Raw genomic sequence first — 21354 nt, 5'->3', positions numbered from 1 at the left:
ATGAAGCGTTAACAGCCGCCCTAGAATCCAAGCGGAAAATAAATGGAGACAGCCTGCAACTTGCTCTTACAAATCTAGTTTCACAAAGGGAGCAAGAGCATAATCCCTCTAGCCTTGCCTCATCAAAATGTCGGCTTATGCTTGATTAACAGTTCACCAAAGCACCGTTAATGAGAAAAAAAAATAGCATATACGTCCCGCAATATAAGATTAAATAACTTAAGGACATAAAATTAAATTATATGCACCCACTACATGGTAATGTAGATATATTTCCAATAACACAGGAAAATGGTCATAAATCATTGTGAAATGAAAAATGTACATTACAAAAAATCAGCATACACAGGCATGTGATCCTATTAACAAATATATATATTTGTGTGTATATGAATTTGTATATGTATGAATTTTAACAGCCAGAAAGATACAGCCAATATTAATAGCCATTATCACTACATTAAAATATTAGAGATGATCTTAATTTTTTTTTAAATCTACAACAAAACACAAAATAACAAGAGAAAAAGTAGAGACAATTTTTTAAAATATCTACAATATGCATTATTTGGGTAATATTTTTAGTCAATATGCAGGGAAAACCCAAATGGTATCAATGAATAGATGCCAAGGGGCACCTGGGTGGCTCAGTGGGTTAAAGCCTCTGCCTTCAGCTCAGGTCATGGTCTCAGGGTCCCTGGATCGAGCCCCACATCAGGCTCTCTGCTCAGCGGGGAGCCTGCTTCCTCTTCTCTCCCTGCCTGCCTCTATGACTACTTGTAATCTCTATCAAATAAATAAATAAAATATTTGTTAAAATAAATAAATAAATAGATGCCAAATCTCACTCTCAAATCACAAAAATGTAAACTAAAACAAAACACTACTCGGGGTGCCTCAGTGGATGGCTCAGTTAGTTAAGCATCTGACTCTTGATTTTGACTCAGGCTGTGATCTCAGGATCTTGGGATCAAGCCCTGCGCCAGGCTCCATGCTCAGTGTGAAGTTTGCTTGGAATTCTCTCTCCCCCTCTCCCTCAGTCTCTCCTCTCCCAACTCATGCTCTCTCCCTCCCTCTCTCTTTCTCTAAAATAAAGAAAGGGAAAGAAAAGAAAAACAAAACACTACATTATACCCATTAGATTGACAAGGCTAAAAAGATGGGTAAAACCGAATGCTGGTGAGGATTTAAGGAAATAGAAACCCTAAAATACTACTGGTAGGAGCATAAACTGGGAAACCACTCTGAAAAACAATCTGGCAATATTAAGTGAAATTAAGTATGTATATAGACCAGTAATTCCTTTCCTCAGTATATACCACAGGGAAACCACTGCATAATTCAATAGGGAATATGTATAAGAAAATACATAACAGTACTATTTGTGTTAGCAGTTTCCAAGCCACACCTAAAGATTCATTAAAGAAACATGTAAATAAAATGTAAAAATCCACATAGAATGGGTTATTATACAACAGTCAGTAGTTACACACTAGATTTTAAACATGTTTGAATCTTGGGGTACATGCGTGGCTCAAGTTATTTAAGTGTCCGACTTTTGATCTCAGCCCAGGTCTTGAGCTCAGGGTTGTGAGTTCAAGCCCTGCACTGGGTTCCACACTGGCTACTAAATAAATAAATAAATAAATAAATAAATAAATAAATAAATAAATAAGCAAGTTTAAATCTTAAGATCGTGTTGAGCAAAAAAGAATAAGCAAGATTCACAACACAATACCATTATGCCAAAGTCCTAAAATTCAAGTCCAATTTTGTATTACGTAACCAAAAGCTCACCTTCGCAACTAAATTTAAAGTTTTTTGTTGTGGTACCTGGTTGGCTCAATCAGTGGAGCAGGCGACTCTTGATCTCAGGGTTATAAATTCAAGCCCTACATTAGGTGTACAGATAACTTAAAAATAAACATTTTATTAAAAAAAAAAGTTTAAAAAAGTTGTTTTTCACAGTAACACTATCTGGTTTCTGCAGCTGATTTTTTGGAACAGATGAAAAATTTTCACTACTAATCAACAGTAATCCTTTAATTACAAATAAAGTAAACCTCAAATAAATTTCTAAAGTAAATTCAATGACTGATTCCCTACCTATTATATGGATCCCAAATTACAGAAATAATAACTAAAAACAGCAGGTACAGATGCTTTTTACTGAGAGCTTACATGGTGCCACACTGTACATATATAATCTTTAATCCTTCGAACAATCCTAAGAGATAAACACTGCATGTTAATAAACTATCTCAGAGAGATTACATGATGTGCCCAAGACCATACATTTACTGTGTAGTGACACTAGGAATCAAGTCTGTTAACTATGAAGTCCATGTTCTTCTACTCTAGCACATCTACTCACCAAACAATTATAACATCTCCTTGTCACCCCACCAAAACAGCAGGCACTATATTAAGTACTTTACATAAATTATCTCCTTCCCACTTCACAAGTACCCTAAAAGTCAGGTATTATTAACGCCATTTCACATATGAGAAAACAGATACTTACATATTCAAAAACCTGCCCAAGGTCCCAAAATTCATGAAGCTTATCCTGCATAACCAAAAAGCTCACCTTCACAACTAAATTTAAAATTCCTTTTGTTACTATGTAACTGTAAAGCACCTATGTGGGGAATACAATACTGATGTCAAAAGAACTTCTGAAGTAAAATGAATGCAATCATCTAATTGTGACAGATGCTGTTAACTGGCTGCCCAAAAAGCCATTCGTAAATCCTTCCTTCCTCCTTGTACCTCACGATAGAGGCCAAAAGGCTACTTACAGTTAGAAGTAAGCATAGGACCCAATTTTGGTCCAGGAGACACTAAAAGTAACTTTCTAGAAGCAGTTATAGGAAAGCTTTTGCTTGGTCTGGACCTTTTGCCTTTCTCCTTAAATGCGGGTAGAAGGCTGGAGTTGTAGCTATCTTAGGACCAAGCAAATCACAAAGATACGGGCCCCAATATTGTTGAGCCACTGAAGCAACATGAGCAACTGCCTCATTGCAGACTTATGTAAGAAAAACAGACCTTTCTTTGTTTAAGCCTCGTAGCCAGGTTTTCAATTACTTTCCAGTTGGATACAATCCTTACACATCACCATTATCAAAAACTACCACAACTATAACTGTACTTTCCTAATAATTAAAACCAAAGTTACATGCTAGTCCTAAATCAGTGCAACAAAATGATAATCTCTTGATAAGAACTATTCTAAGGATCTGCTCAGACAGCTGTAGGAAGTGTGAGCTGGGGAAAGAGTGACAGAAAACAAGAATACAGAATTAGGAGGCTCCCTGGGCTTTGAATTGCACACATACATGGTAGGAGCTCAAAACTATCACCAAGAGTACATCATCAGGAGGGTCATCTCCTCAAACAGTAACTTAAGCCTTCAAACAAAAGCCCTGGAACATTATGACTACTGTCTCCCCTCCCCCATTCATACTGTATTCTTAGGTATGATAATGGTATTAGAGTTATATAGAAAAATAATCTGCTTTTATTAAATGTTTATTAAAATATAATGTCCTTTTTTTATTTTTGGAAGGTAAAACTAAGTACTTAGGGGTGAAGTATGCTGATGCCTGCAATGTGCTTTCAAGTGGTTCACAGACAAAAGAATATGCACATATTAGAATGAATACATATATATATATACATGGTATATATATATATATATATAAAAGCCAAGTATGGTAAAACATTTAAGTTACTGAATTATCACTCAGATATACAGATGTTCAATGTACTATTCCTTCAACACTTTTTTTTTTTTAAGATTTTATTTATTTATTTGGTGGAAAGAGATCACAAGCTGGCAGAGAGGCAGGCAGAGAGACAGCAGGAAGCAGGCTCCCCACTGAACAGAAAGCCTGATGCAGGGCTCAATCCCAGGACCCCATGATCATGACCTGAGCCGAAGGCAGAGGCCTAACCCACTGAGCCATCCAGGCACCCCTTCCTTCAACATTCTTGTATATCTGAAATGTTTATAACAAAAATTGGTGTTAATGTTAGTTTCCTTGCTGGAGTATTATGCTATAATTATGTAGAACATAACCACTGGGGGAAACTGGGTAAAAGTCACACTAGACCTCCCTATCTTCTTTTTCAACTTCCTACGAATCTAAAAGTATAGAAAAATAAAATGTTAAAACAAAAGTTTTGGGAAGACTTCCCATTTGGTAATAAAGTAAACAAACACCTCCATTTATCTCTCAATGAACTAAACTATAAAACGTGGATGGAATGCATGAACAACTATTTGAAGATCCTGAAAAGTAAATATTACAGACAGATCCAGGAAGAGCACCAGAATTCAAAGTACCACTGAACTAGCTATGAGTTTACCATTTTTTCCCTCTAGTACTTCCCAGCCTAGACATAACATAATCCAAAACTTCTAAGTGACCACTATGAGATCCAGGTGAAAAGAAAGACAGAAGTCCTCTAGCCCTGGCTCAAAGCTAGGAAAGAGAGCTTCTAAAGCTCAGAAAAAGATGGGGCGCCTAGGTGGCTCAGTCAGTTAAGTGTCTGCCTCTGGCTCTGGAAATGATCCCAAGGTCCAGAGATGGAGCCCACATCAGGATCCCTGCTGAGCAAGAAGCCTGCTTCTCCCTCCCTCCCTCTGCCTGCTGCTCTCCCTGCTTGTGTGTGCTCTCTCTGACTCTAGCTCTCTCTCTGTCAAAGGCTTTAACAAAAATAAATACATAAAGCTCAGAAAAAGAGGAGTGAATCCCTTGAGAATTTTCTCTCTTCTCCCCATCCTCTCATGTTCCAGTTCTCCAAGGTCTTCTGTGGTGGGTACAGCAGCAGCAGCAGCAAGAGCATCTGAAAACTGAAAGCCTCCAGGGGTGAAAATTCCAAGGGGAAACCTTGCCTTCAAGTGGGCAGACAAAACTTTTTTTTTTCCTTTTCTCTATGTCCTCAGGGAAATGACTCCATAAAGTTGTTTATGAGCTCTTGAGCTGACCCTCAACCTGTATAGGTATGGACCTAAAATAATTAACAAAAAAATTGAAAACTGAGATAATGGGTAGCCCTCCATCCAGAAGGCCCCACCCACAAGGCTACTATACTACCCTTTCACTCATACAAGTACTGATGAATAAGACCCCTTCTTTGTCCTCAAGGAGTAGCAGTCTAGGAAAGGAAGCAGACACACTAATAACTGCAATTTAGTTTGAGAGCTGCTACAATAAAGATACATACCACATAACACAGTTAGTGCACAAAATAAAGCAATTAAATTGACTTGGATAAGCCAGGGAGCACTTCAGAGAAGTGCTTTAGCTGGAGTTCAAATGATATATCATAGTACCTCTAAAAAGGCAAGGTGGGCAGGGAACAGCATTCTAGGCAATGCAAAGAGTTGGCCAAAACTCAAAGGCAGAACATTATGTATTAAAGGAAATACAAGGAATTTGGTGAGAATAATCTAAAATGCAGCACTGAGCTACAAGACTGAAATGTAGCCAGAAAACAGATAGGAAGGATGGATAAGGTACAGCTCCTCAAACATCACATTAAGAAATTCACCTTTTTTCAATAATTTTCAGTAATTAATCATAAATGGTACAATAAGACCTGTGACTGAGGATAATTCTAGTTGTTTTCTGTTTTCTGACTATTCTGGATTAGAACAGTAACCTCCAAACTTTTTTGATCCTGTACCTGTTACTAAAATATTTGAATATATCCCTCAATATATGTATATATTATATTTAGATGTATCATATTAAACATATGTATATATTAAATATACAAAGGAGAAAATGTTTAAATGATGAGATAGTGGCACCTGGGTGGCATAATCTGTTAAGCATCTAATTCTTGGTTTCAGCTCAGGTCACAATCTCAGGGTTGTAGATTGAGCCCTCGCACAGAGCTCCACACTCCACACAGTCTGCTTGAGATTCTCTCTCCCTCCCCCTTCACCCCTCCAGTTCATACTCTCTCTCTAAAATAAATAAATAAAATTCTTTAAAAATGATGAGATGATAAATATAAGAAAAGCCAATCCAAATACCCATCAATGAATTAATTTTTAAAATTGGTATTGAGGGGTGCTTGGCTGGCTCAGGCAGTAGAGCAGGTGACTGTTGCTCTCAGGGTTAGAAGTTCAAGCCCCACACTGAGTATAGAGGTGACCTAAAATTAAATCTTTTAAAAAGACATAAATAAAATTAGGTAAAACTAAACAATAGAATACTCAATAATAAAAAGGAACACTGCTGGAGTGTCTATGAGGCTCAATTGGTTAGGTATCTGACTCCTGATTTCAGCTCAGGTCATGATCTCAGGCTTCATGCTGGGTGTGGAACCTGCTTAAGATTCTCTCTCTCCCTCTCCTTCTGCCCCCCTCTTTCCTTCTCTCTACCAAAAAAAAAGAAGAAGAAGAAGAAGAAGAAGAAGAAGAAGGAAATTCTGGCATGTACTATATCAAATGTCCTCGAGGACATCACGCTCAGTGAAATAAGCCAGTCACCATGAGAGACTATGGACTCTGAAAAACAATCTGAGGGGTCTGAAGTGGCGGGGGGGTGGGAGGTTGGGGTACCAGGTGGTGGATACTATAGAGGGCAAGGATTGCATGGAGCAATGGGTGTGGTGCAAAAATAATGAATACTGTTATGCTGAAAATAAATAAAAAATAAATAATAAAAAAAAAGAAGCCAGTCACAAAAAGACAATTCTGTATGATTCCATTTATAATGTGGTACCTACAGTAGTCAAATTCATAGACAGAAACAGAATCCTGGTTACCAGGGGTTAGAGGGAGGGGAGAATAAAGAAGGTGTTATTTAATACGTATAGAGTTTCAGTTCTACAAGATGAAAAGTTCTGGAGATTGGCTGTTTAACAATGTGAATATACTTATTAATGTTACTGAACTATACACTAAAAAACAGTTAATGTGGTGGGGCGCCTGGGTGGCTCAGTGGGTTAAGCCACTGCCTTCGGCTCAGGTCGTGATCTCAGGGTCCTGGGATCGAGTCCCGCATCGGGCTCTCTGCTCAGCAGGGAGCCTGCTTTCCTCTCTCTCTCTCTGCCTGCCTCTCCGTCTACTTGTGATTTCTCTCTGTCAAATAAATAAATAAAAATCTTTAAAAACAGTTAATATGGTAAATTTTATGCTATGCCAATCACTTCCTTACCATAAATTTTAAACACTTTTGTTAAACGTTTCAAACATAAAAGGTGTTATATTTTTTAATAATGGGGGTGAGGAGTTCAAGAGAATAAAATCACACAACTTCTCTTTTGCCAAAAATCTGTACAAGCATGAACTGAATGCCATTTTTCCAACAGAAAGTCATCATAATTTTAGAAATCAGAATAAGTAGGATAACCACTAATCCCAAAGAAATATAATTTCTGGGGCACCTGGGTGGCTCAGTCATTAAGCATCTGCCTTTGGCTCAGGTCAGGATTCCAGAGTCCTGGGATCAAGTCCTACATGGGGCTCCCTGCTCAGCAGGAAAACTGCTTCTCTCTCTCCCACTCCCCGGCTTATGTTCCCTCTCTCACTGTGTCTCTCTCTGTAAAATAAACATGATCTTTAAAAAAAGAAGAAAATTTTAATTTCTGCCTTTCACAATTATTCAAAAATCTTTTTTGTATTTTAAAAGAATATTTACATAATCATTCATCTTTCTAAAGATTTTATTTGAGAGAGAGCAAGCTGGTGGGGAGGCAGAGGGAGAGGGAGAAGCAGACTTCCGGCTGAGCAGGAAGCCCAATGTGTGGCTCCACCCCAGGACCCTGAGATCATGACCAGAGTCAAGGCAGGCGCCCAACTGACTGAGCCATCCAGGTGTTCCAATATTCATTCATCTTCAGAAGAGAACTTCATCATTCACCTCCTTCCATGAATTGAACAGAGTGCCACAGAGTAAACACCAGCATATTTGCAATTTCCATAGGGTATTCTAGAAGTTTTTAATATTGTTTGTTTTAGCTTCAGACAGAAAGCAGTATTTCACTCACTCAAGGGATTTTTATCCCCTCAGGCACAGGCCTGCAGAATGGAGGAAAGATAAACCTGGAAAAGATGTTATCAGAAATTTACCTACTCAGACTTCTTAAAAGCAAAAGTGGACTTTAAAAATGCTTAAAACAAAAAAAGAAGGCAAATTAATCCTTGCAGGCTATATATATATACATTTTTTATAGATATGCACATATTTGTTGTTGTTATTTAAGACACAATATTTTATACTACTCATTATTCCCAATTTATGTCTACTAGAAAACATGTTTTTAAATATGAAAAAAAAAATTAAAACAGCTTTCCCAATTATCATACCTTTGAACCAAAATACATTGTTTCACAAACTCAGTCAATTCGGATTATTCACAGTTAAGAGCAAACTTCTGAGATTACTTCTAATGTCACAAGAACCAGTTCAGTCATTTTCTACCGTAAGATATCTGTGAGTAGTTGGGAAATAGAACTGAATCATCTCTGCCATATTAGGCTCAAATCTAGACAGCAAGAAAATCTTTCTGGACCTAAAAGATAATGAGTGTGTGTGTGTGTGTGTGTGTGTACACACATATATACTGGTATATATGAATTATAGCTTATTTCCCACATAAAGTAAATGGATCAACATCTCTATGTAATACTTAGAGGATTACCTAAAAATATTATCCCATTACATTCAGAAATTAAATACTAGCTATATTCAAAACTGCCAAAGGCAATTCATGCAACTGGTGAGTAAATGTGATCAATAATACAACCAAATAGGGGCATCTGGGTGGCTCAGTCAGTTAAGCAACTGACTCTTGATTTCAACTCAAGTCATGATCTAAGGGTCTTGAGATTGAGATCCAAGTAGGGCTCCCTGCTCAGCAGGAGTCGGCCTGAGATTCTCTCCCTCTCCCTCTGCTCCTTCCCCACTAGTGCTCTCTCTCTCTCAAATAAGTAAGTCTTTATAAAAAATAATAACACAATCAAACATTCTACAACTTGGCAAATTTTCTTGTTCCACAGAAATTTTAAGCTATTTACCAGAAATTTAGCAGATAAAATTGTACAATCCTAAAAAAGATTACGTAGTATTCCTTAGAAGAAGTAGATAGACAAAACAAACTTGATGCATAGAGTAACACTGACACCAAGTTTCTCAAATCTATCATACCAGAAAGCAGTTTCCCAAATAATTCTCCAATTGTTAAAATTGAAAAAAAAAAAAACAAGTAACCATTAAACTAAAATAAAAGCATTTTTTCAAAAACAAAAAATCCAAACTACAAATCTTATTTTTCACCTTGTTTATAAATTTTTGTCTCCATTTTTCAGTTTGCCGCTTCATTGATACTAAAGAAAGTTCAAAATCTATTTCTCCTCTTCCTGTTTAGGCATCTTATTTTCAGCACCATACTCTACTTAGACAGGAAAAGCACACAAAATTCTACTGAACTTATACACCATTATTTTCTGTCAACAGTCCTCTTTTTACATATTATGCACATTATTTATACTCTTATCTTAAAAGTAAAGATGGCTACAATGGCAGATTCCATCCCATATGCCCTTCTTCTAATCAGATGCTGATACGATACTCCTTGAAGTATCGTATCAGTGGTGTGGTCTGTATCTACCCCCTTCTTTGAACCTAGGTGGACCTTTAGGACTACCTCAACCAACAGAAAAAAGCAGAGTACTACTATGTGACTTCCAAAACAAAGTCAAATATGCCATGCAACTTCATCTTGCTCTCCTGGGATGCTCTTTCATGAAACCTAGCTACCACGCTGTGAGGAAGCCAAGCAACCAAAAGAAGAGGTCATATGTAGGTGTTGTGGCTAACAGCCCAGGCTTAGGCTCCTACCAAAAGCTAGCATTAAGGCGCACCTGGGTGGCTCAGAGGGTTAAGTCTCTGCCTTTGGCTCAGGTCATGATCCCAGGGTCCTGGGATCCAGCCCCGCATCTCTCTGCTCAGCAGGGAGCCTGCTTCCCTTCCTCTCTCTCTGCCTGCCTCTCTGCCTGCTTGTGATCTCAGTCTGTCAAATAAATAAATAAAATCTTAAAAAAAAAAAAAAAAAAGCTAGCATTAACCACCAGACATATGTATGAGTGTGCCAAGCCTTCAAACAATTCCAGTGCCCCACCATCAAGCTGCCCCCACCCTTCCAGCTACTTCATCTTAGGCCACATATTAACAGAGACAAGCTGTTCCCACTGAGCAGATCTTGTCCAAATTACAAGTACCTGAGCAAAATAAATGACTGGTATGTTTTAAACTACTAGTTAGGGGTGGTTTATTATGTAACAATAGGTAACTAACACAAGCTCATAAATATAATTTGAAAAATACACAAAAAGAGAAAGAAGAAAAATTTTAATTACCCTGTTTCACCACTGTTAACATTCTGACACATATTTTACCATCAAGAAAATATTTTGCTGCACTCAATTAATATTCCAAATGCTTTGTTTTTACCAGGATAAAGGGCTAAATTTTTAAAGTCAGTCAACTGTTTTCATCTAACAAGAAACAGGAAAAACATTAGCATTCATTCTACTTAACTTTACTGTCTCTTTCACATACCTGTCCTTAGTGAGGTGTCTGAGGATGGCTTGTACACCAATATTCCAATCTATGGATGTGAATCAAGATTGCAGGTTGAAACAGGAGCCACACTGGACCTCCTCCCTGGAAGAAGTTGCTGAAGCTCCAAATCTGAAATTTTTAAGGAAAGAAAATGCTAAATATAAAACATTTCCTTTTTTTTTTTTTAAGATTTTATTTCAGAGAGACAGTGTGTGTGCGTGAGAGAGCAAGAGCAGGGGGAAGGGGCAGAGGGAGAGAGAGAAGCAGTCTTTCTACTGAACACAGAGCTGGATGCGGGGCTTGATCCCAGAACCCCAAGATTATGACCTAAGCTGAAGTCAGACACTTAACCGAATGAGCCACCCAGGCACCCTCAAACATTTCCTTTCAATCATTTATAACTCCATCTTTACAACTGAATGAGGGCTGGTAGAATGGGTTAAGATTACATGTAAGTAATGCACAGGTTTCACTGAAAGTGGAATTGGGTAACGTGGATTCAAGTCCCAGCTCTACTTCTTCCTAGATATATGATCTCACATAAGGAACAAATTCTGTATGTCTAAGTGTCATCGTGATGAAGACGAAGGTGACTGGATCAAAATTTTGGGCCAGCAGTCAGAAAACCTGGGTTCTAAACTCAGTTATTCTGCCTTGCTGTAAGAACTTTGATACTTTTCTGAGCTCAGATATATCATCTCTAAAGAAAGAGGGTTGCATTAGATAACGGTTCCTGAAATCTAATCTTTAAAAAGATGCCAGCCACTACCGAAAGTGGGTGTAAAGTTACCAACTGTGCTTACTCTGAGACTGTCCTTCCTAGTTTTTTCTGGTATCAAAATGGCTTCTTTTATGAGATGATGTGATAGACAGTACTAATTGTTTTATAAATAAAGAGTCAAAATCAAAAGCTGTAGCCCTATGTAAGCAACACAGAATTCTCTTTAGAAATTCTGTGTCTCTATGATTTCCATGAGCTCTAAAATCCCCTCTATTTCTAACATTCTGTGTATCTATTTGCTACTCAGCTAGTTATTTTTTAGGTACCCAATATGTGACAGGTACTCTACTAGTTGGTGGGGGAGCCCAAAAATAAATAAGATTAGTTCCCACTCTAAAAAAAAAATAAAACAAACTCCCAATCTAATATGAAATTTATATACATAAATCCCAAAGACAATATAACAGGTTAAGTTTTCTAATAGAGGCTTTACACCTTTTAAGAGGTAAAATAGTGTAAGGATTTTTAAATTAAGTAGAATTTTATTTTTTTATTTATTTTTATTTTTTAAAGATTTTATTTACTTATTTGACAGAGATACAGCAAGAGAGGGAACACAAGCAGGGTGAGTGGGAGAGGGAGAAGTAGGCTTCTTGCCAAGCAGGGAGCCCGATGCAGGGCTCGATCCCAGGACCCCAGGATCCTGACCTGAGACAAAGGCAGACGGTTCATGACTAAGCCACCCCGGCGCCCCTTTTTCTATTTTAAGATATTTTTTTTAAGTAATCTCTACATACTACATGGAACTTGAACTCACAACTCTGAGATCAAGAGTTGCACACTCCCCCAACTGAGACGGCCAGGAGCCTCAAATTAAGTAGGATTTTAAAGTGAGTTTTATAGTTGTATGAGGAATTACTTAACCTCTTTAAATTTCAATTTCCTGATATGCAAAACAGGAATGATTACAGAAAACAGAGAGTTGCAGTAAAAAGATAAGATGCTCAAAACAAAGGCCAATCCACCCAAAAGGTTGACTTACACACTGAATGTATCATGTAAGGATGCCTGGGTGGCTCAGTGGGTCAGGTGTCTGCCTTTGGCTCAGATTATGATCTCTAGGTCTTGGGGTTGAGCCCCATGTTGGAATCCCAGCTCAGTGGAGAATTTCCTTCTTCTACCTTTGCCTCTCCTCCTGCTAATGCTCTCTCTGTATCTCTCTGTGTCTTAAATGAATAAATAAAATATATTTTAAAAATTAAAATACAAGGGGCACCTGGGTGGCTCAGTCATTAAGCATCTGCCTTTGGCTCAGGTCATGATCCCAGGGTCCTGGGATTGAGCCCTCTATCCAGCTCCCTGCTCAGCAGGAAGCCTGCTTCTCCCTCTCCCACTCCCCCTGCTTGTGTTCCTTCTCTCACTGTCTCTGTCTCATAAATATATAAAATCTTAAAAAAAAAATTAAAATACAATAAAATAAAAAGCAAAATAAATTCACCAGACAATGCAATAGTGTGGTCCTGAATATGAAGAGTACCAGCCCCTAACATTAATTAAGCACTTACTATGTGCCAAAAACTCTTCTAAGCACTTTCCATGGATTATCTCACTTAATCCTGATAAGAACCCTTATGAAATAAACTATTTATATGATCATTTTTTAATAAAGTTGGACACAGAAACGTCAAGTTACTTCCAATATCATAAAACTACTAAGAGGCAGGGTTAGGATTTTTACAAAAAAGGAAAAGGAAAAAATCCAGCAGCATGACTCCAAAGCCCCCTTTTTAAATTTTATTTAACTAAACAACTTTACCAAAAAAAAAAAAAGATTTTTACCAGAACTAGGAGTATTTGCCTCTAATGATTTTTTTTGAACAGAACAAGGAGTCTTTTAATATGTACACTAAACACAAATACATACTATAGTCCCTCCCCTTGAAGGACCTACACACCAATGTGGTGGTATTATTAGTAAGTGGTAACATGAATAAGTAATATCCTAACTTTATTTTATTATTTTTTTTTAAAGATTTTATTTATTCGGGAGAAAGAGAGAGAGAGAGCAATAAGTGGGGAGAAGAGGGAGAAGCAGGCCCCCTACTGAGCAGTGAGCCTGAGGTAGGGCTCCATCCCAGAACCCTGGGATCATGACCCAAGCCAAAGGCAAATACTTAACCAACTGAGCCAACCAGATGCCCTTTTTATCATTATTATTATTTTATTTAAATGGGCATGAGGCTTGAACTCACAACCCTGAGATTAAGACCTAAGCTGAAATCAAAAGAGTCAGATTCTTAACCGACTGATTTTATTCTTTTAAATTTAATTATCTCAATGTTAGGCTTATCTGCAATTTCTTTTTCATTTACTTTAACTCCAGGTATTACTATCTTGAGTTTTCAGAATATACAGGAAAGGCTTATACAGTCCTAAAGGAAAAATCAGTTTAAAAATGAAAGATAATAGAAACTTAAGAAACTTATTTTGTATGGACATTTACTTTCAAATAATCACATTTTTAAAAAACTCCACAGAATAAGAACATCTGAGGGACACCTGGGTGGTCAGTTAAGTGTCTGCCCTCAGCTGAGGTCATGATTCTGGGGTCCTGGGATTAAGGCCACATCAGGCTCCTTGGCCTGCTTCTCCCTCTGCCTGCTGCTTCCCCTGCTTGTGCTCACTCGCTCTCGTTTTTGCTCTGACAAATAAGCAAATAAAATCTTAAAAAAAAAAAAAAAGAAGAAGAACAGCTGAAATATATTTCCAATACATGCTCTAAAAAATTTTAGATGTAACTTGAAAAAGATGTAACTTGTATTTTCAGCCAACAATGTGCTTCATTTCATTTCTTCACTGGCCTGATTCTAGAACAGATTATAATGTCACTCTGATGTTTTACTTGAGCTTTAACAGTTGTGTTAAAAGAGAACTAAATACAAAAAACAAACAAACAAAAAAGGACCTTAGAGAAATAAAAATATATGTAACATAATAAATGCTGTCCAAATATACAGAAATTGAACTGTTACTAGAGAGAACACTTGACATGTATTTGATTATAATGAGCCATTAGAATTAAAATAGTCATATTCTGTCCATGATTACATTTCACATCTTTCTGCCTCCATAACAACACAATAACCTAAAATTCTCCTTACTATACTGTAACTATTTTCAAGGAAGCCAATATTCCAGTAACACTAATCAAGGGGTCATAATAATATGAAGATTCACAGTAATTTTCCCAATCTCTTCATGTTGGAGGAGGCCAGATGCAATATTAAAAGGGCAATATGAACATGGATTATTTCTAAAATAGTACCAGAAAGGGGGGAAAAAGTTTAAATTTCTTTTTTTTTTTTTTAAAGATTTTATTTATTTGAGAGAGAAAGCGAACAAGCGGGGAGGAGAGGGAGACAGGCTCTGCCCGATGTAGGACTCAATCCCAGGACCCTAAAATCATGACCTGAGCCAAAACCAGACGCTTAACCAACTGAGCCACCCAGGTACCCCAAAAGTATAAATTTCTAAAAACACAAATGGAAACACTAGCACTGTGAATTCACAGCACTAAATAAAAGGCTGCTGGTTCCAAGACCAGTTTGCCAAATTTTTCCCTACAGATAAATGTCCAATACCCACTGAACATTTTTTATACCAATCCAAAATTAAGAGTCTTGGTAATTCTATGAAGTAAAATGAACTCCCAGCTTGGTTTATGTTCTAAGTAGCTGTCCCCAGAGAACAGATTGGAGAAAGGCAACTTAAGCACACAGTTAAGTTTTATTCAGACCTGGAAAACAAAGAAATCTGACATATTTCCCACACAGAATGTGCCTATGGAAAAAAACAAACAAACAAACCTATATTATCTATTTAAAAAAAGGAATTAGGGGCACCTGGGTGGTTCAGTAGGTTAAGCCTCTGCCTTCACTCAGGTCATGATCTCAGGGTCCTGGGATCGAGCCCCGTATCGGGAATCTCTACTCAGCAGGGAGCCGCTTCACCTCGCACCCTGCCTGCCTCTCTGCCTACTTGTGATCTCTCTCTGTAAAATAAATAAAATCTTTTTTAAAATTTTTAAAAAATTTTAAAAATTTAAAAAGCATTTATTTTTACATTTTTTAACTACAAGAACTATGCCAATTAGAGTAATTATAAAAAGGGGAGGAAACCTTTCCAAATACAAATAAATGCTCCTAGTCAAAACTTAACTCATAAATTGTTTACCTGACTAGGTATTTACTTTCATCATACCTGAAGATCTTTATCTCTTTCACTTCCTAGTATCCTTTCAAACGTTTTAGACCCACTCACCATCCAATCTCAGTTCTGAATGCCATTCAAACAACAGGTGACTACCGGGCACCTGGGTGGCTCAGTGGGTTAAGCCGCTGCCTTCGGCTCAGGTCATGATCTCAGGTCCTGGGATTGAGTCCCACATCGGGCTCTCTGCTCGGCAGGGAGCCTGCTTCCTCCTCTCTCTCTGCCTGCTTTTCTGCCTACTTGTCAAATCTCTCTCTGTCAAATAAATAAATAAAATCTTTAAAAAAAAAAAAAACAAAACAGGTGATTACCTCCTTAATACGCCCTCTTAAAATATAGCCATTAACATCTCTTATAATTTCATTTCACCAAAGCCAAGTGTGGTATGCTACTCACAACTCCAAGCCTGTGTTCCATTGCTCCATACCATTCTTCTCAAAATGGTAGAACACTATTCTTTTCTCTTAATTATATACAAACTCCGTTCTACTCAAAATGTGTTTCACAGACTTGGACCATCTCAGGTCTCACCTTAGATCCACTGAACAGAATCTGCATTTTAACAAGAACCTCAGGTGATTCATACACAGAAAATTTTGAGAGCCACTGTCCTAATTCACTCATTCAGGGTTGCTTTCCTCCTACTTTACAGTTCCTGAATTACAATTTGGCATATAAGGAATCAGACCCTTTTTCTTCTGAACATATTAAGACCTACCAAAACAAAGTGAGGAATCTTTAAATAAGATCACACTTTCTTCACAACCTTCTTTTCATAAATAACTGTAAGTTCTATGAAGCCAGAGATTTCAATATACCCTCAAGACCAAAACACTGCCAGGTCAATATTTGTAGAAGCAACAGAATAGATACCAGATGATCCCTAAAGTCCTCTGACTTTTAAATCTCTGGCTCTTGCATTTGGTATGTAAGCAAAATTCTATCTAAGAAAAGGAAGCCAAAATATGAGATCTAAATGTACAAAATAAAATATACGCCACTTTAAATGACTTGGTCAAGGTCACTAGGCAGGTTCACTATTAAGTTCATAAGGCTCAAAAACATTACATATGTTTTTTAAGTTTTAATCTATTTATTCATTTTAAGTAATAGTCAAACCCAAGAGCAGGGCTCAAACTCATGACCCTGAGATCAAAACTCATGCTCTTTCAACTGAGCCAACCAGCTGCCCCAATATCATATCATTATTACTGTATTTTATTATATTTTAGGTCAAATGACAATACTTCCTCTACAATCACACTATCATCCAATTAGCTAGGCAAATGCAAATGTCCAGAAAAATTATACACTCAGAGCTTAAGGAAGCCTAAAATGTACACACTGCTGTAAAGAATCTGTAAATAAAAACTGAAGATCACATGGTATGATTAGTTTCTTCTATGCCAGAAGAAATAAGTACTTCCAATCTTTTTTTTTTTATTAAAGATTTTATTTATTAATTTGACAGAGAGAAATTACAAGTAGACGGAGGGGCAGGCAGAGAGAGAGAGATAGGGAAGCAGGCTCCCTGCTGAGCAAAGAGCCCGACGCGGGACTCGATCCCAGGACCCTGAGATCATGACCTGAGCCGAAGGCAGCGGCTTAACCCACTGAGCCACCCAGGCGCCCCAAGTACTTCCAATCTTTATTGAACTTACGTTGAAACAGGAAAGAAATGAAAAGGAAAGAAAAGAATAAAAGTACAGAAAAGACAAAAAAATCAGGGACCACATAGGCAACAAGACAGAGAAAAGAAAAGAGGTTAATAGTAATCACAAGTCTCAAAGAATGTGATTTAGGGACTTAGAAAAGGCAAAAGCAACTACAAAAGCAAAGAGCAGGATAACAACTGAAGCAGCATCCATTTCAGAAACTTCCAATGATGACAGTGCGAGAAATTCTGAGAGGCACCTAGGAGGCTCAGTTGGTTAAATGTCTGCTTTTGGCTCAGGTCCAGGATTACCCAGGGTCCTACCCAGTAATGAGCCTACTTCTCCCTCTCCTGCTCCTCCTTCTTGTGTTCTCTCTTCCTCTATCAAATAAACAAACAAAAATCTTTAAAAAAATTTAAAAAATTTAAAAATAGGGGCACCTGAGTGGCTCAGTCAGTTGGGCTCAGGTCATGATCCCAGGGTCCTGGGACAGAGCCCCACATCTGGCTCCCCACTCAGCGGGAATCCTGCTTCTCCCTTTCCCTCTGCTGCTCCCCTGCTTGTGATCTCTCTCTCTCTCTCTCTCACTGTCCCTATCAAATAAATAAATAAATAAAATCTTCCAAAAAATTTTTTAATAAAAAATAAAAAGAAATTTTGAGAACAAGTAAATTTGAGAATATCTCTGGGCTGAGATACATGTCTAGCTCAGGTGGTACAGCATGTGACTCTTGATCTGAGAGTCCTGAGTTCAAGCCCCACACTAGACTTGAAGACTATTTAAAAAAAAAAAAAAAAAGGCTGTTTAATGTATCATTTCTCTCACCTAACATAGCCTACATATCTGAATTAATAAGGAACAAGGAAATACATCCCTAACCCTTAGAAATCAATGAAAAGCAAATCAGGTTCTAGCATGAGTCTAGAAAAGTTTTCATTGTTCTCTATGTAGATTTTCACTAAAAATAAAAATGGTTAGAAGCACCTGGGTGGCTCAGTTGGTTAAGTGACTCTTGGCTTTGGTTCAAGTCATGGTCTCAGGGTCATGAGATTGAGCCCCTCTCCCCTGGTTGGGCTAGGCACCCAGCACAGAGTCTGCTTGAGACTCTCTTTCCCTCTCCCAATGAACTTCCCCCTTCCCAGCCCCACTCACACTCCCTCATGCTTTCTCTCTCTCAAATAAACAAATAAAATCTTTTAAAAATTAAAGATTAAAATAAAGTTTTGATTCCTCACCTTCCTTCTACACCTCATTGTCCCTATCTATATTAGAGTTATCCAAAACATCGATGTAATCAGTTCATGCAGAGGTTTCTATCTCTAAAAAACATTTCCTACAGATCTATTATATACAAAAAAATTACATAAAGGTTGAATCAGGGTGGGGAAAGAACACCAGAACAAGGGACCAAAACAGAGATCATAAAGGACTATAAAAATGTAAAGCACCTAGGGGTGCCTGATGCTCAGTTGGAAGAGCATGCAACTCTTAAGCTAGAGGTCAAGTATGAGCCCTCAATTGGGTGCAGAGAATACTAAAAATAAATAAACTTTTTAAAAACAAAACATCTACACTGCAAAAGCCATTGTGAAAGAAAGGTAAGACACAAATGACAATTAGAAAATATCTACAATACAAAACAGATTTAATACCCTTAACATATAAGAAGTTCCGCATGGGCAGATATACATGAAAATACAGCTTACAAAAGAAGAAATAAAAGCATAAGTACAAGATGTTAAACTTCACTAGTAATCAAAGAGATGCAAATCATTTTTTTAAGGTTTTATTTATTTATTTGAGAGAGAGAGAGTACGAATGAACAAGAAAGAGGAAGGAGCAGAGGTAGAGGCAGAGGTGGAGTGAGAAGCAGATTCCCCATGAGGCAGGGAGCCTAACATATAAGGATGGAGCCCAGAACCCTAAGATCATGACCTGAGCCGAAGGCAGACACTAACAGACTGAGGCACCCAGGCACCCCAAAGAGATGCAAACTATTATCATTATTATTTCAGACTGACAAATACTAAAAATATCAGTAAGAGCCATTGTTCCCTAAGGTATATGGAATCTAGCACTCCTATTCACTACTGCTGAGATTATATCTAACAACAGTTTATCATTATAAAAGCTCTCAGGAAAATAGCCATACTTCAAAATATGCCCATCCTTTGACCCAAGAGCCCCACTTCTTAAAAAATGTATTCTAATTAAACAGATGTGTACAAGCATATATGGACATAAGAGCAATTACATATGCTCAGTACACAGCAGATGTTCAGTAAATCTCTGATGAATAAATACTATTGTTGAATGATGAATCATAGTATTGTTTATAATAGCAAAACTATTACCATTACAGAATGTCTACAAATAAACCATGATATATTCATACTTTAAAATCTTACACAGCCATTAAAAATGATAACACAGTTCTATAACTATTAATTAGAAATTCATCTATAATAAGTTATAGATGTTTAAAAAAAAACAGTAAAATGTATGGTGGTTCCTCAGAAAAAATAAACACAGAATTACCATATGATCCAGCAATTCCATTTCTGGGTATATACCCAACAGAACTGAATGCAGGTACTTAGATATCTGAACACCAAAGTTCATAGTAGCATTATTTATAATAGCCAGAAGATGAAGACAACCTAAATGTCCACTGATAGATTAAGAGATAAACAAAATGTAGCATATACATATAATGGAATATTAGCCTTAAAAAGCAGTGTTTTCACACATGCTATGACACGGAGGAACCTTGAAAACATTATGCTAAATGAAATAAAACCAGATACAAAAGAACAAATACTATATGATTTCCTGTCTTCGAGATACTCAAAGTAGTCAAATTCATAGAGAGAGAAAGTAGAATGCTGGCTGCCATGGGCTGGGAGGAGGGGAGGATGAGGAATTACTGTTTAATGTGCTACAGTTTCTGTTTGGAAAGATAAAGTTCTAGAGATAGATAGTAATTATGGTTGCACAACAATGTGAATGTACTGAATGCTACTGAACTGTACATTCTTAAATGATTAAAACAGAAAAAAACGGTTAAAACAGTAAATTTTGGGTGCCTGGGTGGCTCAGTGGGTTAAGCCTCTGCCTTCAGCTCGGGTCATGATCTCAGGGGCCTGGGATCAAGCCCCACATCAGGCTCTACTCAGCAGAGAGCCTGCGTCCCCCTCTCTCTTTGCCTGCCTCTCTGCCTACTTGTGATTTCTCTCTTTAGCAAATAAATAAATAAAATATTTTAAAAAGTAAATGTTATGTTATTATATACTTTACTACAATAAAAAAAAATTACAGGGGCACCTTGTTGGCTCAGTCTGTTAAGCATCTGCCTTTGGCTCAGGTCATGATCTAAAGGTGCTGGGATGGAGGCCCAATCAGGCTCCCCTGCTCAGCGGGGAGCCTGCTTGAGCCTGCTTTTCCCTACCTCCCCCAAACCCCGCTCATGCTCCTGCTCATGCTCTCTCTCCCAAATAAATAAATAAAATCCTTAGGAAAATAAAATTAAATTTAAAAATTGTAACAATAACCGTAACACATCTTCTAGACTGGAGAAAACCTTTGTGTTTATTATTTTTGAGTCTTATGTGAGATTTTAAAAATTGCATTACTTTGGTTATTCCTGTTTCCAGTCCTATTCAGCACTCCCTACACAAGTCATCAGGAATAGTACCAAATGTATGCCAGTCGGAATGGATAAAATCATCAACACAAGAAAAAACATGTGTTGGAGACAATATGGAGAAAAAGGAACCCTTGGTGCACTGGTGGTGGGAATTCAAACTAGTGTAGCTACTCTGGAAAATAGCATGGAGGTTCCTCAAAAAATTAAAAAAGAACCACTCGGGGCGCCTGGGTGGCTCAGTGGGTTAAGCTGCTGCCTTCGGCTCAGGTCATGATCTCAGGATCCTGGGATCGAGTCCCGCATCAGGCTCTCTGCTCAGCAGGGAGCCTGCTTCCTCCTCTCTCTCTCTCTGCCTGCCTCTCTGCCTACTTGTGATCTCTGTCAAATAAATAAAATCTTTAAAAAAAAAAAAAAAAAAGAACCACTCTACTATCCAGCAATCCCACTAGTGGGTATTTACCCAAAGAACAGAAGAA

The 21354-nt window shown here is 37.6% G+C and overlaps 1 long non-coding RNA gene across 1 annotated transcript in view; it reads right to left on the bottom strand.

Moving 5' to 3' along the window:
- LOC116591788 overlaps positions 1–15251 on the bottom strand; it is a 63654-nt gene extending 48403 nt beyond the window's left edge. Inside the window, exons 1-2 of the long non-coding RNA XR_004286162.1 lie at positions 15210–15251; positions 10584–10715 (exon numbers count right to left, since the gene is read on the bottom strand). This is a non-coding gene — a long non-coding RNA (uncharacterized LOC116591788). The remainder of the gene's footprint in view (positions 1–10583; positions 10716–15209) is intronic.
- Between the last annotated feature and the right edge of the window lie 6103 nt (positions 15252–21354).

Source organism: Mustela erminea, chromosome 5 (genome assembly GCF_009829155.1).
Source record: "Mustela erminea isolate mMusErm1 chromosome 5, mMusErm1.Pri, whole genome shotgun sequence".
Lineage (NCBI taxonomy): Eukaryota > Metazoa > Chordata > Mammalia > Carnivora > Mustelidae > Mustela > Mustela erminea.
This window is presented reverse-complemented; position numbering and strand designations above follow the sequence as displayed.